The sequence below is a fragment of the Ursus americanus genome, chromosome 20 (assembly GCF_024610735.1).
Source record: "Ursus americanus isolate L20-20 chromosome 20, mUrsAme1.1.p, whole genome shotgun sequence".
Classification (NCBI taxonomy): domain Eukaryota; kingdom Metazoa; phylum Chordata; class Mammalia; order Carnivora; family Ursidae; genus Ursus; species Ursus americanus.
The window spans coordinates 44,534,325-44,550,939 of record NC_142146.1 but is presented as its reverse complement, the minus strand read 5'-3'; the positions used below and the strand labels follow the sequence as shown (position 1 = coordinate 44,550,939).

Genomic DNA, 16,615 nt, shown 5'->3' with positions numbered 1-16,615 from the left:
TCTCTCTCAAATAAATAAATAAAATCTTTAAAAAATAATGTTACGGGGCGCCTGGGTGGCACAGCGGTTAAGCGTCTGCCTTCGGCTCAGGGCGTGATCTCGGCGTTATGGGATCGAGCCCCACATCAGGCTCCTCTGCTGGGAGCCTGCTTCTTCCTCTCCCACTCCCCCTGCTTGTGTTCCCTCTCTCGCTGGCTGTCTCTATCTCTGTCAAATAAATAAGTAAAATCTTTAAAAAATAATAATAATGTTACTTGTTTTATTAACAGTGATATAAAATCCTGTAGAGAAACATCAACGCTTAGAAAAGGTCTGAATACTCACAAATTACTACAGTCTTCCTAAATCTCCACTTAAGTCAGACCTTCCAAATGTTTGAATTTTTATGTCTTTACCTTCAAATATGAATATCCTCTTCCATTACCTCTTCTTCACACCGAATCAGGCAATTGAAGTCTTTCAACTAGTTTCACATTTACAAACTGGTTATGTATAAATTGTCACCCTGTCCTTCACCTCTTGGGCACCAGAGGGCAGACATCTTAAACCTCACTTACCCGGGACACAAATCCTTCTCCCCTCCACAGCAAAGTTTCTCCTCTGGATTTGCTCTAGCACCTTGTAGAAGCTTAAAGGAACAATTCAGTTTTGCTCTTCCTGACAATTAACGTCTTTCTAATGGCACTACAGTTGGTTCAACACACCCACCAGAGACAGAAAGTAAGGATTACTCGGGAGGCAGCCCCACCACCCTTTATCAATCTGCACAATCAAAAGAATTGTCCTTGTAAGTAGTCTTTGTAAACAATCAGTTCATAATCTTCCTTTTTGTTCTTGTTAACTTTTAATTGTTTTTAAGCTAAAGACAATCTAAAATTCAATTTGTTACTCTAGTCTTCAGAGCTTATGAAGTAAGATAATAGAAGTGAAACTGCTTTCAAAGGGGGAAAGAAGAACCATAAAATTGCAAAGTAGGTTACCTCTAGGAGATATGTTAACAAGACAAGGTCGTTTGCCTAATAAGTAATCAATAAATGGTCAACAATGATTGCAAGGGATTCATTTTTAAAGAAGTAAAGTTAACTTTTGGTCCTTGTGAATGTAGTCCTATAGTTTGTTTTTTACGATTTTGTTTGTTGTTGAGCTTCCTTTTTGAAAAAAAATCATTTTCTAAAAAAAAAAGAAAGGAAAGAAAAGAAAAGAAAAATTTTCATTTTCTCAACCTGTTGTTAACTTTTGTGAACTTACCTAAACTTCACATTCAGAACCACTCAAATAGACATTTGTTCATTTATAGAATATTGTGGTTATGAAGAAATCTAGAAATTGAATTTAAAATATGACTTTTTGTTTACTGTGAGAAACCAGGTCTCAACCATCAATAAGTAAATAGTTCCAAGAGAAAATGTAAAAGTACAGATATGTAGAATATCTTTTTTCCCTAATACCAAATAAGAATATTTTTATTTTCTTTTGGGCCATTCCTCAATAACAGTATATTTAGAGTAGTTTTAAATTACTTAGGATTGTTTTAATGTCTTTTTCTTCCTTTGACAACTGATCAGATTCAGCTAAAGGGATCAGAGACTTCAGAGTATCACAACTGGCAGTTTCTTTTTCTTTTTTTTTTTTTTTAAGATTTTTTTATTTATTTGTCAGAAAGAGGGAGAGAGAACACAAGCAGGGGGAGCAGCTGGCAGAGGGAGAAGCAGGCTCCCCGAGCAGGGATCCCCATGCAGGACTCGATCCTAGGACCCCGGGATCATGACCTGAGCCGAAGGCAAACGCTTCACTGACTGAGCCACCCAGGTGCCCCACAGCTGTCAGTTTCTAAATTCAACACAAACAGCTCTCTCTGGATAAAAAGATTTTTTTGCTCAACGTTTTGTCAACTTACTTTAACTGTTTTTGTGATTACTGTAAGTAGTAGGAAGAGAAATTAATACTTGTCCAGCCCTTTAGTCATACATATTCACACTCACCTGTCTCCCAGCACTCATGTGAAATACATCTCCACTTTATGGGATGGACAACTGCCTCAGAGAAGTTAAATAAGTTGATAGATTTAAAAATTCAAGATACACATCATTACAGGAAAATTAGTGTTTTGGTTTTGTTTTCTATTTTTTTAGAATTGGCATAGACCATAGCCCTATATTTCTAATGGCTTATGTGTGAAAAACCTTTTTTTTAAGTCAAATATTTGAACTTGAAATATATATATATGTGTGTGTGTATATGTATATATATTTAAGATTTTATTTATTTATTTGACAGACAGCCAGTGAGAGAGGGAGCACAAGCAGGGGGAGTGGGAGAGGAAGAAGCAGGCGCCCAGTGGAGCATGGAGCCCAATGTGGGGCTCGATCCCAGGACCCGGGATCACGCCCTGAGCCAAAGGCAGACGCTTAACGACTGAGCCACCCAGGCACCCCTGAACTTGAAATATATTTTAAAATTAATACCGAGTACATGGGAAAATATATTGTGAATTTCGATTCCCCCAACTCCACTCCGGTCCCAAATCATAAATTCCAGACCCCTTCTCATTCTTCAGCTCAGTAGTCCCTGCTCACAGTTTCATCTTCTGCGGCTTCAGTTACCTGTGGTCAATCCTGCTCCGGAAGCAGATGATCCTCCTTCCGAGGAATCAGCAGAAGGTCAAGAGTAGCCTGACTCATCCACCTCGCTTCATCTCATCCTGGGCCTTTTGTTATTCACATCATCACAAGAAGAAGGGTGAGTACAGCGAATAAGATGTTTTGAGAGAGAAGAGACACCATGTTCCCCATTACTTTATTACAGTACACTGTCATACTTGTTCCATTTTATTATTAGTTATTGTCAATCTCTTATTGTGCCTGCTTTATAAATTAAACACTATCATAGGTATGTGTATAGAGGAAAAGGCTTAGTATATATACGGTCTGATACAACCGCAGTTTCAGGCACCCACCAGGGTTACTGGAACAGATCCCCTGCAGATAACTGGGGACTACTCTATTACCCTTTCTTTCCACCCACATACTCTGCTCACCAGGGTAGTCATTCGTGTTCACAGGATATGTCAAATCTGGATGTTTGCTTGGGAGGCAGTCTGGGTAGAGAGGAAAATGTAGCCCTGGGCCTCAGACACTTCCCTTCCCTACTCATTGACAGCATGACCCTGAGCAAAGGTTGTAATTTGACTGAGCCTCAGTTTCCAACCCACGTCACATGGTAATAATGTATACCTCTTAGAGTTATTTTGAGGATTAAATGAAATATCATTTGTATTGTCCTAGAGTGTAATTGGTTCTAAAATACTTCCCATCCTCTTTAGTGGTAAATTGGGTATAACTATCAGTTAATTATTTTGGCATTTCAGTTACAGCTTAGAGTAGTGACTACAGTCAGGAAACCTAGGGCTGTTACTATGCCATAGGAATTAGCTTTGGATTGGCCTCACTCTAATATCTAATTTTTTTAAATGTCTATTCATAAATTTCAAGAATGTGAAGGTAGGGTACACAATCCTAATGTGCAGGGAATCCTTGCTTTTCCTCTTTTTTTTTTTCTTTTTAAGATTTTAAAATTTTTAAGTAATCTCCACACCCAACATGGGGCTCAAACTCACAACCCCGAGAACAAGAGTCACTTACTCAACCAAGGGAGCCAGTCAGGCGCCCTTGCTTTTCCTCTTGATACAAGGTTTTATCAGCAACTAAAACACCCACGCTGAGTGGTCAAGAGGTGGGGTCATATCATATCACAACACAGGAATTGTTGTGAATTCAGGAACAAGAGAATGTTGATTAAGTGGCAAATGAGGACTAAACAGGAAGAGAGCCATGGCTAGGAGAAAATCTGACCTGGGGAATTGATCATTATTTGTGTTTTTGCTTACTCCTTCTTCTCTTTTCTCTATCAAAGTTCCCAATAGTTTTAAGATTTAGAACAGTAGAATAATAGAATAAAATTCTGCCTTCCTCCCCTCCCCTCTTCTTGCCTTTCCATTACTTCAACCTCATTCAGCATTTATTCAATCAAGACATATAAACTGAGCGCCTATTGCATAACAGACACTGTGCCAAGCTTTGAGAATACAATGATGAGCAAAACAGCCATAGTCTTTGATCTTATGAAATTCATATTGGGTAAAAGGGCAGACAGTAAGTAATCAACAATGAATAAATGAGCATAAATAATATGATGATTTCAAAGAGTGCTAAATGTTATGAAACAAATATAACAGAGTAACTGGGGAGCCTCTTTAGACTGGGTGGTCAGAGGAGGCCTCTTGGTGGAGTGACCTTGGACTGAGACCTGCCTAATGAGGTCCGAGCCATTTGAAGATCTGAGAGAAGAGCTTTACAGGTATGGAGGACCGCAGAGGTCTAGGCTTTGTGGTGGGAATGAATTTAGTTTGTTGTAAGGAACAGAACTGGAGGAGTGATGGGAGAATGGTAGGAGAGAAGGTCAGAGAGGGAGGCTGCGGGGAGGGACATTTTGTGAAAGACCGTCTAGACGGTGGTTAGGGTTTAGATTTTATACATAATTATCTTAGAAGGTGACAAGTGTTATAAAAAAGGGAAGGATAAGGAGGATTAGGATTGTGAGGGTGGAGCTGGTTTGTGATTTTTAAATAGGGAAGTCGGGGAGGCCTCATTGACAAGGTGAACTTTAAGATTTCCAAGAAGTGAGGAGTTAGGGCTGTGGATCCCTGGAAGAAGAGTGTTCTAGGCAGAGCCAGTTCAAAGCTGGTATGGAAACAGCAAGAGGGCCTGGAGAGCTGTGAGCTAGATACTGGGTGAAATCTCCGTGGGCCATAGGGCCCTCCATCTTTAAGAGGTCAGATGGATGGCAAGGAAGCTGTCAGAGAAGACTGAGCAACAGCAGCCTACATAGTAGTTAGAAAACCAGGAAAATGTGGTGCCGTAGAAGCCAAGAGAAGTAAACCTCTCAAGAAAGAGAGACTAGTCGGCTGCTGCTGCTGAGAGAGTAGGTGAGATGAAAACCAGGAGTGACTGTTGGAGATGGGTATTGGTGACCTGGGTAGGAGCGGGGTCAGTGGATGATCTGGATGGAAGCCCAGCTGGCAAAGGTCGAGGGGGAGAAGTCTGCAATGGACAGAACTAGTGGCCAGGTTGTGTATGCCCAGGCTCTGAGGTCACTGTTTCTCTCGGAGATAACAAAACAAGCTCCAGTGCCCGTCTCTCACGAAACAAATGCATCTTGTAGCTCTCTTGGGTGTAACTGCACAGGCTCTGTGGCACTCAGTGAAACATCTGGCCGAGCTGAACCACTTTCATTCAGAATGAGCACACCACCAAATTTATCCATGAGCTCATCTTCATGAAAGCCTAGAGTGTATTACTAAGTCTCTCTGAACAAGCCACTTACTTAATCGTTTTGTGTAATTTCTCCATGCGATAAACAGGGTTGCCAGAAAACTTGTTAGCCACTTCTATGGTTTTTAGAAGCATTGCTACAAAGAAACGTAAGTACTGAACCTAAAGCTATGGTTTAGTTGTAAGATATGATTATTACACATCCTTCTCCCTTCATTTTTGGCATTTATTTCTTACGAAAATGGCCTTCATATAAACCCCTGAGAAGGGAAAGAGAAGTAACTTCATAGTGAGTGTCCCATGGCTGGTGAGGTGAGTGGAGTTTGGGCACAATAATGTCCCCCCACTTCCCAACACACATACACCCTCTCACACCCTCACTCCCGCTCACAGCCACACACTGTAGGAGTTGCTGACACTTGGCAACTCAAAAATAAACAGAAGTGAATCTACTTGGTTTATATCACTTCTAACAAGTCACACTAATAATAGAATTATTTGTTATGATTTTACTACTGATCTCATATCCTTTTGGCAGTATATCAAGATTTTGGTGGTTCTTTTTTTCTGGTATGTAGGGCTCCCTCTTCTACCCTCCTTCCTTTTCCTCCCAAACTGTGCCGGTGTAGGTGAATCAGTACATACCCCTCTTAGGTGGAGTTCATCAGTAAAAGTGTCCTAAAACTGGGGAGGGAAATCACTTTGGCAGAGTAGTTAAGAGAACAGACTTTAGCTGTGAACCTGGGTTAATATCCTGGCTCTGCTCCTTATGAGATATGAGAACTTGAGCAAGTTACTTATTTATGCCTCAAATTCTTCCTTTGTTAAAAAGGGATAATTATAATGTTTTATAAGTGCTTTCCAGGTATTAATTCTTCTAATCTTAACAATAACCCTACAAGATAAGTGCTATAATTAAATTTTTTTTTTTACAGATGAGAAAACCAAAACACAGATGTTAAGTAATCTATCCTAGGTTGCAATCTATTTTTTTCTATCACGATTTGTCCATATTTATTAGGCAAAAATAAAGTTAATGCAGCTTAGAGCAGCAAAGAACTTTCATTCAAACACGTTTTGCATTTCTGACCCAGGTGTCATATTCAAAAGTCTCAGACTACACAAATACGAAGCTGCTTCCAAGAGGAGTGAGGCGTTTAGTGACATTAAATGTTGTTGTTTTTTTTTTTTAATGATTTTTTATTATATTATGTTAGTCACCATACAGTACATCCCCGGTTTCCAATGTAAAGCTCGATGATTCATTAGTTATGTATAACACCCAGTGCACCATGCAATACGTGCCCTCCTTACTACCCATCACCGGTCTATCCCATTCCCCCACCCCCCTCCCCTCTGAGGCCCTCAGTTTGTTTCTCATAGTCCATAGTCTCTCATGTTTCATCCCCCCTTCTGATTACCCCCCCTTTCTTTATCCCTTTCTTCTCCTACCGATCATCCTAGTTCTTATGTTCCATAGATGAGAGAAATCATATGATAGTTGTCTTTCTCTGCTTGACTTATTTCACTTAGCATTATCTCCTCCAGTGCCGTCCATGTTTAGGTTGCAATCTATTAAACATAGATTCACCATGTAATCCAGCAATTCCACTTCCAGGTATATATCCATAAGAATTGAAAGTGGGGTCTCAAAGAGATACATGTACACCCATATTTGTAGTTGCATTATTCACAATAACCAAAGGTAGACACAACCCAAGTGTCCATCGGCAGATGGATAAACATAATGTGGTATATACATAAAATGGAATATTATTTACTTTTAAAAGGAAGGATATTTGACACATGCTATGACATAGATGAACCGTGAAGACATTATACTAAATGAAATAAGCTAGTCACAAAAAAGACAAATACTGAATGAAGTACATAATACTATGTGAGGTACTTAGAGTAGTCAAATTCATAGAGAAAGCAGAATGGTGATTATAGAAAATAGTAGAGGCTGGGGGGACAGCAAAATGGGGAGTTGTTTAATCAGTACAGAGTTTCAGTTTTACAACATGAGAAGACTTCTGGAGGTTGGTTGTACAACAACGTGAATGCACTTAAAACCGCTGAACAACACACTTGAAAATGGTTAAGATGGTGAATTTTATGTTATGTGCATTTGACCACAATTAAAAATAAAACAAACAAATAAAAATCAACCAACCAATAAAACAAAATAAAAAAATGAAAACAAAACTAGAAAAAACCCCCACCATAGTGGGACTGAGAACATAGTGATTCTCTATTGTTCATAGTAATAGAGAGTTTAAAAGGCTGCCTGCCCGTTGGGTAAGGAAGGCATGAACCCAGTCATTGACAAGCTCAGGTACAGTGTTTCTGAGTGAACCGAATAGGAATGTCCGGTCATCAGCTAAGGATGCAGGTCTGAGGCTGGTGATCTGTACCCTCGGAGGCTCTAGGAAGACAAAGCAGTAGCCCTTTACTGCAGGGTGGATTAGATGGGGGAGGGTGAAGATGAGGACAAAGGAAACATGGAGGATGACTGCCCTAATTCTAGTTTAGGAGGATGGTGATGGTACTGCCATAACCCAGGAAGGAGAAACCGGAGCCTGAGCAGGTGGAAGAGGCGATTGGGAGTTCAGTATCGGGTGTGTTAAATTTGGGATATGCAAAGCTATTCAGTAGGCAGTTAGGTTGGCATCTGAGAAGGTGATTGGGGCTGAGAAGCCACATTGCCTCTTGTCCAGCATTTTCTCACAGGGACTCAGTCTTCCAAAAACTGGTTCCCTCTGATATTCCCAGTGCTCATGAACATATCAGAGGCCCTGAGAGTGCTTTGGGAAAGAGAATTGCTTGACTTTGTTTAACCTAGGTTTTTCTCAACTCATTTGCCTGCCCAACCCTTTTTTTCATGAGACATCTATTAATTTACTGAGGACTACACATTGGGGAATTGTTCTTTGGTCTATGCAGATATTTTTCTGTTGAGAAAGTAGAGCAAAGGAGAAACTGGTTAGAGGGTCAGTAGATCTGTGGGTATTCAGTGTGGATCTGTTAAGTCACCAAAATGGAGTGAGGAAACTCCCAGAAATCCAGGCCTGACCTGGGAACTGAGGACAGTGACCTTTCTGCGTGGGGAGTGCTGGTGAAGGCTGCTGGGGGTTTTGATCAAAGACAGCTTGCTATCTTGGCTTTCTACCTACATTACATGTGCCAGTAAAGCCCTGGTCCAATCCCTCCCCTGGTTCTTTTTTATACTCTACGTTGGCTTCTTGTCCTTGCTTTCCCATTTGCATAACTAATGCACACAACACAGAGTTCCTGCAATTTTAAAGACAGCTGGCCAGCACATCTTGGATGCTGATGTCAGGAAACATCTGGAAGAGGGTTAAAGTTACTGCAGGCCCAAATGAGAACAATGGAAGCACATTAATGTGGAAAATTCGGTAGGGGGGGTGTGTACATAAAAATGGCTGCCAGGCCAACTTATAAAAGCCTTATGCAAAATGTTCTTATAGTTTGGGCATTAATACCACTGAGCAATTGAGTGGTAAGCCAGCTAAAACTGAAATATTTCTACTTTTTTTTGGACCCTTATCTTTGAGGCTTTCCTTTTCTTAAAAGTTTTCCTAGAAGTCCTGCCAGCTAACCAAAATACTCTTTTCTGAAGAATCATGAACTAGTATTTTATTTTATAGTAATTTTTTTAAAGATTTTATTTATTTATTTGACAGAGAGAGAGACAGCCAGCGAGAGAGGGAACACAAGCAGGGGGAGTGGGAGAGGAAGAGGCAGGCTCCCAGCGGAGGAGCCTGATGTGGGGCTCGATCCCAGAACGCTAGGATCACTCCCTGAGTTGAAGGCAGACGCTTAACGACTGAGCCACCCAGGCGCCCCTATTTTATAATAATTTTAAGCTAATCTCCATCTTTCCTTTTTGTTCTCTCTCAAAATATGAAGATATAGAGTTCTGGTATACATATTTTTGCTGTCTTTAAGAAGTCAGTGTTGGCAGAAATATTGAGCTTTATAAAAATTGTGACTGAAATACTTAAATATGAACATTACTTCCCAAGGGTGCATGGCGTAGTGGTTGGAAGAGTGGGTTTTGGAGTTTGGAGACTAGATTCTAGGTTTGTGTGATGTTGGGTAAATTACTTAATTAGCATAACTTAATCTGTAAAATTGTGGTAATTATTTCTGTCTATTTAGATTGTCATAAAGAGTGTACAAGCTAGGGCACCCAGGTGGCTCTGTCAGTTAAGCATCCGGCTCTTGATCTCAGGATCCTGAGAGCAAGCCCTAGGTCTGGCTCTGTGCTGGGCATAGAGCCTGCTTAGGTTCTCTCCCTCCCTCTCCCTCTGTCCCTTCCCCCCACCACCACCACCAAAAAAGGAAAAGAAAAAAAGAGTATACAAGCTAACGTGTGTTAGAAGTGTTTAGTGAGATGCCTGGCCCAGGTTAGCTATTATGATTGTGGTTTTGTTGATATCCAAGGATTAAGAAGAAATCCTAGCCATAATCTATTTCTCAATGCAACTCCAACAAAACATTGAGTATTTGCTTTCAGTTTCTGGCCTACAAATGTATGTTTTCAGATTAGGATTTCTCCACAAGTATTCTCCTAGAGTTCTACCTACTGTTTCCCTTTATTTTGTAGAAACTAAAGTGGTATTCTGTCTCTTGTATGAATTAATAATTGCCATCTCATATGGTTTCCCAATATTTGGACTCCTGGTTCTTTGTATGACACCTGCTTTTTCCCTCTGAAAGCTTGTTGGATTTGCTCCTATCTCCAGGGTTCTGAACTTTCACCATGATGTGCTTTGGTGTTCGTCTGTTTTCATCCCCTGCACTAGGTCTTTGTTGGGCCCTATCAATCTGGCAGCTTGTGTCTCTTGGTTTTGGAAGTTGTCTTGAATTGTTGATTTATTATGAGTTCCTCCACATTATTTCTGCTCTCTCTTTCTGGAACTCCTATTGCCTTCTAGGCTAATCCTCTGATTGTTTTCTCTCTTCTTTCCTATCATCCTTTTCCTTGTCTTTTGGCTTTATTTCCTGAGAGCTCCTCAACTTTATCACCTTAAATCTTCTGTTAAATTTTTTAATCTCTTACCATATCTTAAATTTCTAAGAGTTCTTCTTTTTTCCTCTACTGATTCTTTTTATAGCGTTCTATTCTTATAATATCTATTTTACTTCTCTGAAGATATTAATATTTAATTCTTTTTGAAGGTTTTAATTTGCTCCATAGCTTCTGTTTCCCCTCTAGTATTTTTTTTTCCTTTGTGTTTTTTTTTTTGTCTCTGTATTTCCTGGTAGAGGCTTTCTTCAGATGGCTGGTAATCCCTGCCCTTTATTAACATTTTAGATCTGATGGGAAGTTCTGTGCCATGGATGAAGCTTGTTGAGTTCAGTCTTTAGGATGATCTGCCTGGGCCATTTATACTGGGGGTAAGGGGGAACGTCATTGTCTTTAGGTTGTTTTTTCTTGATCTGTTTAAGTTTTCCAGGGAAAAAGAACGACCCTTTTTCTATCTACAGGGGTCAGTTATACCAAGTTGCCAGTGTTCTGGAAGTGGACTGGGGATCACAGTACTTCATTATATAAACCTTTTTTTCACATCTCTCTGCTTTCAGTATAGTATTCCTAATCTTAATCATGTGTAGTACCCCTAATTCTGGCTTAGGGACCTTTATTATACCCTCTAGAGAAGAGAACCTCAAGTATTCTCGTGGTATTGGGGAGAAGCAGTCAACTAAGCTGCATTTGGAAGGGGACTTTATGTGTGTATGACCTATCCTGGGAATTTGGTTGTTTCCTGGTTTTCCTCTCTGCTAGTTTAGGACTTAGCTTTCTTAATTTTCTAAATTAGATAACAATTATCCTACTTTTCAGCTTCTAAAATCTCATTACTATCATTATGTCCTCCTTTTAATTTTTAAAAATCTCTTTATTTCTATTTTAATGGATATCTGGGGGAGGGATAAAGACATTTGTTCAATCATCCATCTTTAATCAGTATTTTTCATAGAAGATATTCTTAATTTAATGATTTATTTGAAAAATTAGATTTTCTCTGCCAGAATCCTAGATCAAAGAATTCTGATGAGATCAACCAATCTACTTGGATAGTTTTGTAAATGTATTCATTAATTTCTAACCAGTTTTTAATATTTTGGCCATTACAACTGCTGTGTGGTAAATGTTTCTATTTGTTGGCAAAACCTTCTTGGGTTGTTCATCACCTTTTATGTGGTTATAGATGTAAACAACATGTGTGCTCCAGATGGGCTCTGAAATCCAGGCTCCCACTTTGTGACATACTCCTTAACAACTCCTAAGTCTTCCAAACACAAGTCCCTAAATCTACTCATTTCAGCTCATGTCCTGGCAATTCTCAAGGGAGAAATCTCTGATGACTAAAATCTCTATAACGAGAGACTTTTACATTTCAATATCTATTTTGGTAGGAAACTTTATATTCTACCTTCTTTCTATAGGGTGAGGTGTGGGTAGATTTGGACTTAAGGCATCACGGGTCGAAAGTAACCAGGTGAGTAACAAGGATTTAGGTCCATGGTAAATGTTAACACCATTTACATTTTAAACCTTGACTTTATTTGTCAAAGTGAGAATTCCTACAACTGATACCCTCCTGGCAGAGCTGATTTCAGGGGTGGGGGGCAACTCAGGCAGTAACTTGAGAGGGACTGGGCTATGTGGCACGTGGCCAGTCTCACAGCAGAACAGAATCAACAGCCCCTATAGTCTCAGAGAGGTGATGGCCAGCCTGGTAAGTAATAGTCAAAACTGAAGTCCTGTAAACCAATTTTTGGCTTCCATAGTCAATGGAAGACTGAACTTGCTTGTTATTTCATTAGTTAATCAGAATGTGTTTAGTAGTATTTTTCTGGTTTATAAGAGCAAACTAGAGAAAAAGTTGCCTTTGAAAATCAAAGAACCATAGTAATTGTTATGACTTAGTACCTGCTATTTGCTCGGTGCTTTATACACATGGTCTCATTTAGTCTGCTTAAACAATTCTGCAGTGCTATCATTATATCCATTTTGCACATGAACAAAGATGAGTCTCTGAGAAGTTGATTAACTTACCTAAGATTACAAAGTTATTGAAAATTGAAGTGCATTTAAAAGCAAGATTTTTAGGGGTGCCTAGGTGGCTCAGTCAGTTAAGCGTCTGCCTTCGGTTCAGGTCATGATCCCAGGGTCCTAGGATCTAGCCCTGGCTCCCTGCTCAGTGGGGAGTCTGCTTCTCCCTCTCCCTCTGTAACTCTCTCTCTCTCAAATAAATAAATAAATCTTAAAAAAAAAAAAAGCAAGATTTTCAGAATTTTTCTCAAAAGCCCAGGTTCTTTGTATTGAGCAAGCCTGCTATGCCCAGACAGACAACGTGCAAAAGACTTTTTGTATCATTCATGCAGTGTTTGTTTTTGAATGTAGGGCACATTTCAGATGTGCCAAGAGGAAATGTGTTTATTCTTGCTGACATATAACAAAATCAAAGGCAAACTTTTTTTTTTTTAAAGATTTTATTTATTTATTTGACAGAGAGAGACAACCAGCGAGAGAGGAAACACAAGCAGGGGGAGTGGAAGAGGAAGAAGCAGGCTCCCAGCGAGGCAGGGAGCCCGATGTGTGGCTCAATCCCAGGACCCTGGGATCAGGCCCTGAGCCGAGGGACGACTGAGCCACCCAGGTGCCCCTAAGGCAAACTTTGATTCTATGATCCAAGTATATACAATTACAATTACAAATATACAATTACATGACAAAGATCATCAGCCCAGCACATCACCTTCCAATACAGGTATACAGATAATAAACACAAGACACAGAAGGGGTCAACTCAGGGTGCTACTTGCCTGAGCTGCCATTTTGTCTAAAGTTATCCCTGCCTGGTAGAGAATTGCAAAGACTTGGAGTCCTGTGTTCCAATCCTGTCTTAATGTTTAATGGATTATCTCCATGAGTGATTATAATTCTGCCTTGTCTAGCAATTCCACCTCTGACTCCATCCACATAGTGACAGTGGGAGCAATCTGGAATATATAATTAGACTTTTTAGCAATAGTCAATTCGTCCTACCATTTGTGATACATGGATGAACCCGGAGGGCATTATGATAAGTGAAATAAGCCAGAGAAAGGTAAATACTGCATGGTATCACTTATATGTGGAGTCTAAAAAACAAAACAAAAAGTTTTAATTCATAGAGAGTAGAATGGCGGCTGCCAGGGGCTGGAGGGTGAGGGAAATAAGGAGAGGTTAGTAAAATGCTACAAGATTTCATTTATGAAGATGAATAAGATCTGAGGATCTAAAGTATATCATGCTGACTATAGTTGATAATACTATTTTGTATAACTGAAATTTGCTAAGACAGTAGAACTTAAATGTTCTCAGTAACCAGCACAACAAAAGTACACATGTGAGGTGATGGATGTGAACTTGATGGTGGGATCCCTGCACAATGCATACATACATCAAGGCGTCACATTGTACACCTTAAATATGCTAAATTGTATTTGTTAATTATATCTCAATAAAGCTTAAAAATTTTAAGTCAATTGGACAAGGAATTGCAACTTGCTTGATCCAAGTTGAGCCAATGAGCCCTTTCATCTGGAACCTTGGAACTGATATTACGAAATTTCCAGTTCATCCACTGGGGGTGATCACCTTCTGCTAAGTGAATAGGGAAACTGAGAGAGCTGACCTTCAAGAGAAAAATAAAACAGAAAGGAAGAGAGATGAGAAAGAGAGGGATTTGGGGGTTCCCTCCAGCACTTCAGACCCTAGATCCTGAGGGTTAACGAGGCCTAAATGTATCCCTAAATGCTTGTGGTTTTTATGAGTTAGCCATGAACCTATGTGTTCATTTTCTCGTTTGTAAAAACTAAACTAAAAATAAATTACTTCAGTCAGAGCAAGTCCAAGTTTCACAAATTAAGTTTGTGTGCCATGATGCAAAAGAAGGTTTAGAAGCATAGGATTAGAGAGGTGCTTAGACAGTGGAATTGCACTGGAACAGAGGGCCGTAAACTGTGAGGGTGATGGACAGATTTCTGTTTTCAACCACCAGTTGGCTGTGGTGGCACTTCTCAAGAGAGGGAATGTGGGGTGAAAAACAGATTGAGGGGTGAGAGTGAGACAGTAAGCTCGGTTTTAGACACATTGTGTTTGAGGTGCCTGTGGGAGCACCATGAGGAGATGGTATCTGGAGCTGGAAAGGATTCTATAGCTGTATGTTTGGGACTTGTCAGCATATGAAAGGTAGTAAAAGCCATGGAAATGGATGAGTTTGACCAAGATACCATGTATTGAGAAGACAAAAAGGCAAAGACAGAACTCCCACCACCAATATCTCCAGTCCTAGCGCTGTTTGCAGTGGTCTCTTTCATCAATGGTATTTTGGGGGAAAGACATTTTTAGCAAATATGAAATGGACCCTGAAGTGGATTATCACATTACCTTGGGACTGTGCCTCATCCAGGTGACTAGAGACTGGATGGTGGTGATAGACTTCAGAGTTTAACACTCTTTCAGGTTGTTCCTTCTCTGACTTTTTTGCAGATTGCTTCCATTAAAAAGTGTGCACACTCCAAGGCCCATTGCCTTCCTGCTCTACATTCTCTGCCTTGAAAAAGTCGGTGGTGTGTGGCAAAATGGGTATGTGCCTTGGCAGCAGGCCGACTTGACTGAGAATTCCAGCTAACTGTGGCCTTGGGCAAGTTAATCTGCCTAATTCTGTTCCTCATCTGTAAATTTGACTAACAATATCTCCCTGGCAGGGTTGCTGAGAGAAACAATACGTAAAGGCATCCTACACAAAACCTGACATACTAAAGTTGGGGCTATTATCATCAAATAGGGCATCTACTCTAATGGATATTTCTTTTCTTGTTTCTCTTTTCCGTGAAAAACACAAAGAATCTAATGAAAAAATACGCTCTGATTCAATAAGAATGAGTCTGAATTTTCATATTGCTGAGGTGATGATAGAGGTTTGGGACTCCCCTTTAAAACCAGAGGTGCTAAAATCCTTAAACTGTCTAGAAACATTCCCATTAAATTTTGCTGATGAAGAAGCAGTGCTGAAAAATTTTTTGTTTCTTTCCTTTTCCTATGGAGAAAGAAGATTCCTGTTCTGGAATATGAATAGATCTTTATCGAGAGCATAGGTTGGCAGGGATCTCTCTCTCTTCTTTTTCTTTAAGCAGATGGTAATTTACAATTTTTCCTCTGATGTTAGATTCCCTCAGAGGAGTCGGTGTGGGACATTAGGACAGGGACAATGCTCCTCCTTACCTCTTCCCTTTGCAGACACCAGTTTCTGCAGAGAACTCCACATTGATATTTTGGGCTCTGATATCATCTCTAAGCTTTATTTTCATGCATCTAATTAGGTGCTGGCCATTTCCACCTTGAAACATCACCTCTCTTCATGTTCGGCATTTATAATACAGAGTTTCATTGTCTTCTCCAGATCCTTCCTTAGCCCTGAACTTCCTTATTTCTCTTGTCAGTGCCTTTATTCTTCTGATAATACAAGCTCAAAAACTGGGAAGCTTGGTTGAATAACATGATCGAGGACCTCAAATGTTCTTGATCTTCAGGCTGTCTGGTTGTACAATGGTTGCCGGAGATCTAGGCATCACAACCAGACACCCTGAGGTGCAGATAAAGAGAGGGCACCATCTGATGTATGTCTAGTAAGAATGACAAAATCTGTCCTAGAAGTCCCTTAGCAGACTTCTCAGATCTCATTGACTGAAACTGGGTCATATGCTCGTTTCTAAGACAATCAATAGCAAGGAGTATAGGATTCTCATGATTGGCTTAGACCAATCAGGATATACCCCTGAGCCAGGGATAGAGTCATCTTCCGTGAAATGTGGATACACAAAAGTTCTACTAACAAGAAAGGAAGAAGAAATAAAAAGAAGAAAGATATATCATTCTGGTTTCCTCCTACCATCTTAGTCCAAGCCCTTGTGACCTCCATCAGGGATAAACATAATAGCTTCCTAACTGGTCTCCCAACATTCTTTCCCTCCCAGCCCACTTGCACAATATTGTCAGATTCATCTTCCAAAAACACTGCTTTGCCACATAACCCTTTCGTTGAAAAATGTCATTGGTTCTCTCTGACCTTCAGAGAAACATTCAATCTTACCATAGAATGTTTTAATATCTTTTTTTAATGGAAAGAGATTTTAATTAATTAATTAATTAAAAAAATAGGGTCTACCCCCAACATGGGGCTTGAACTCATGACCCCGAGATC

General features: G+C 39.9%; 1 protein-coding gene across 1 annotated transcript in view; it reads left to right on the top strand.

Moving 5' to 3' along the window:
- The first annotated feature begins 2,599 nt into the window (after positions 1-2,599).
- Positions 2,600-16,615, top strand: part of WWTR1 (WW domain containing transcription regulator 1) — a 166,462-nt gene continuing 152,446 nt past the window's right edge. Inside the window, exon 1 of the mRNA XM_087870277.1 lies at positions 2,600-2,739. The gene's annotated coding sequence lies outside the window, so the exon portion shown is untranslated. The remainder of the gene's footprint in view (positions 2,740-16,615) is intronic.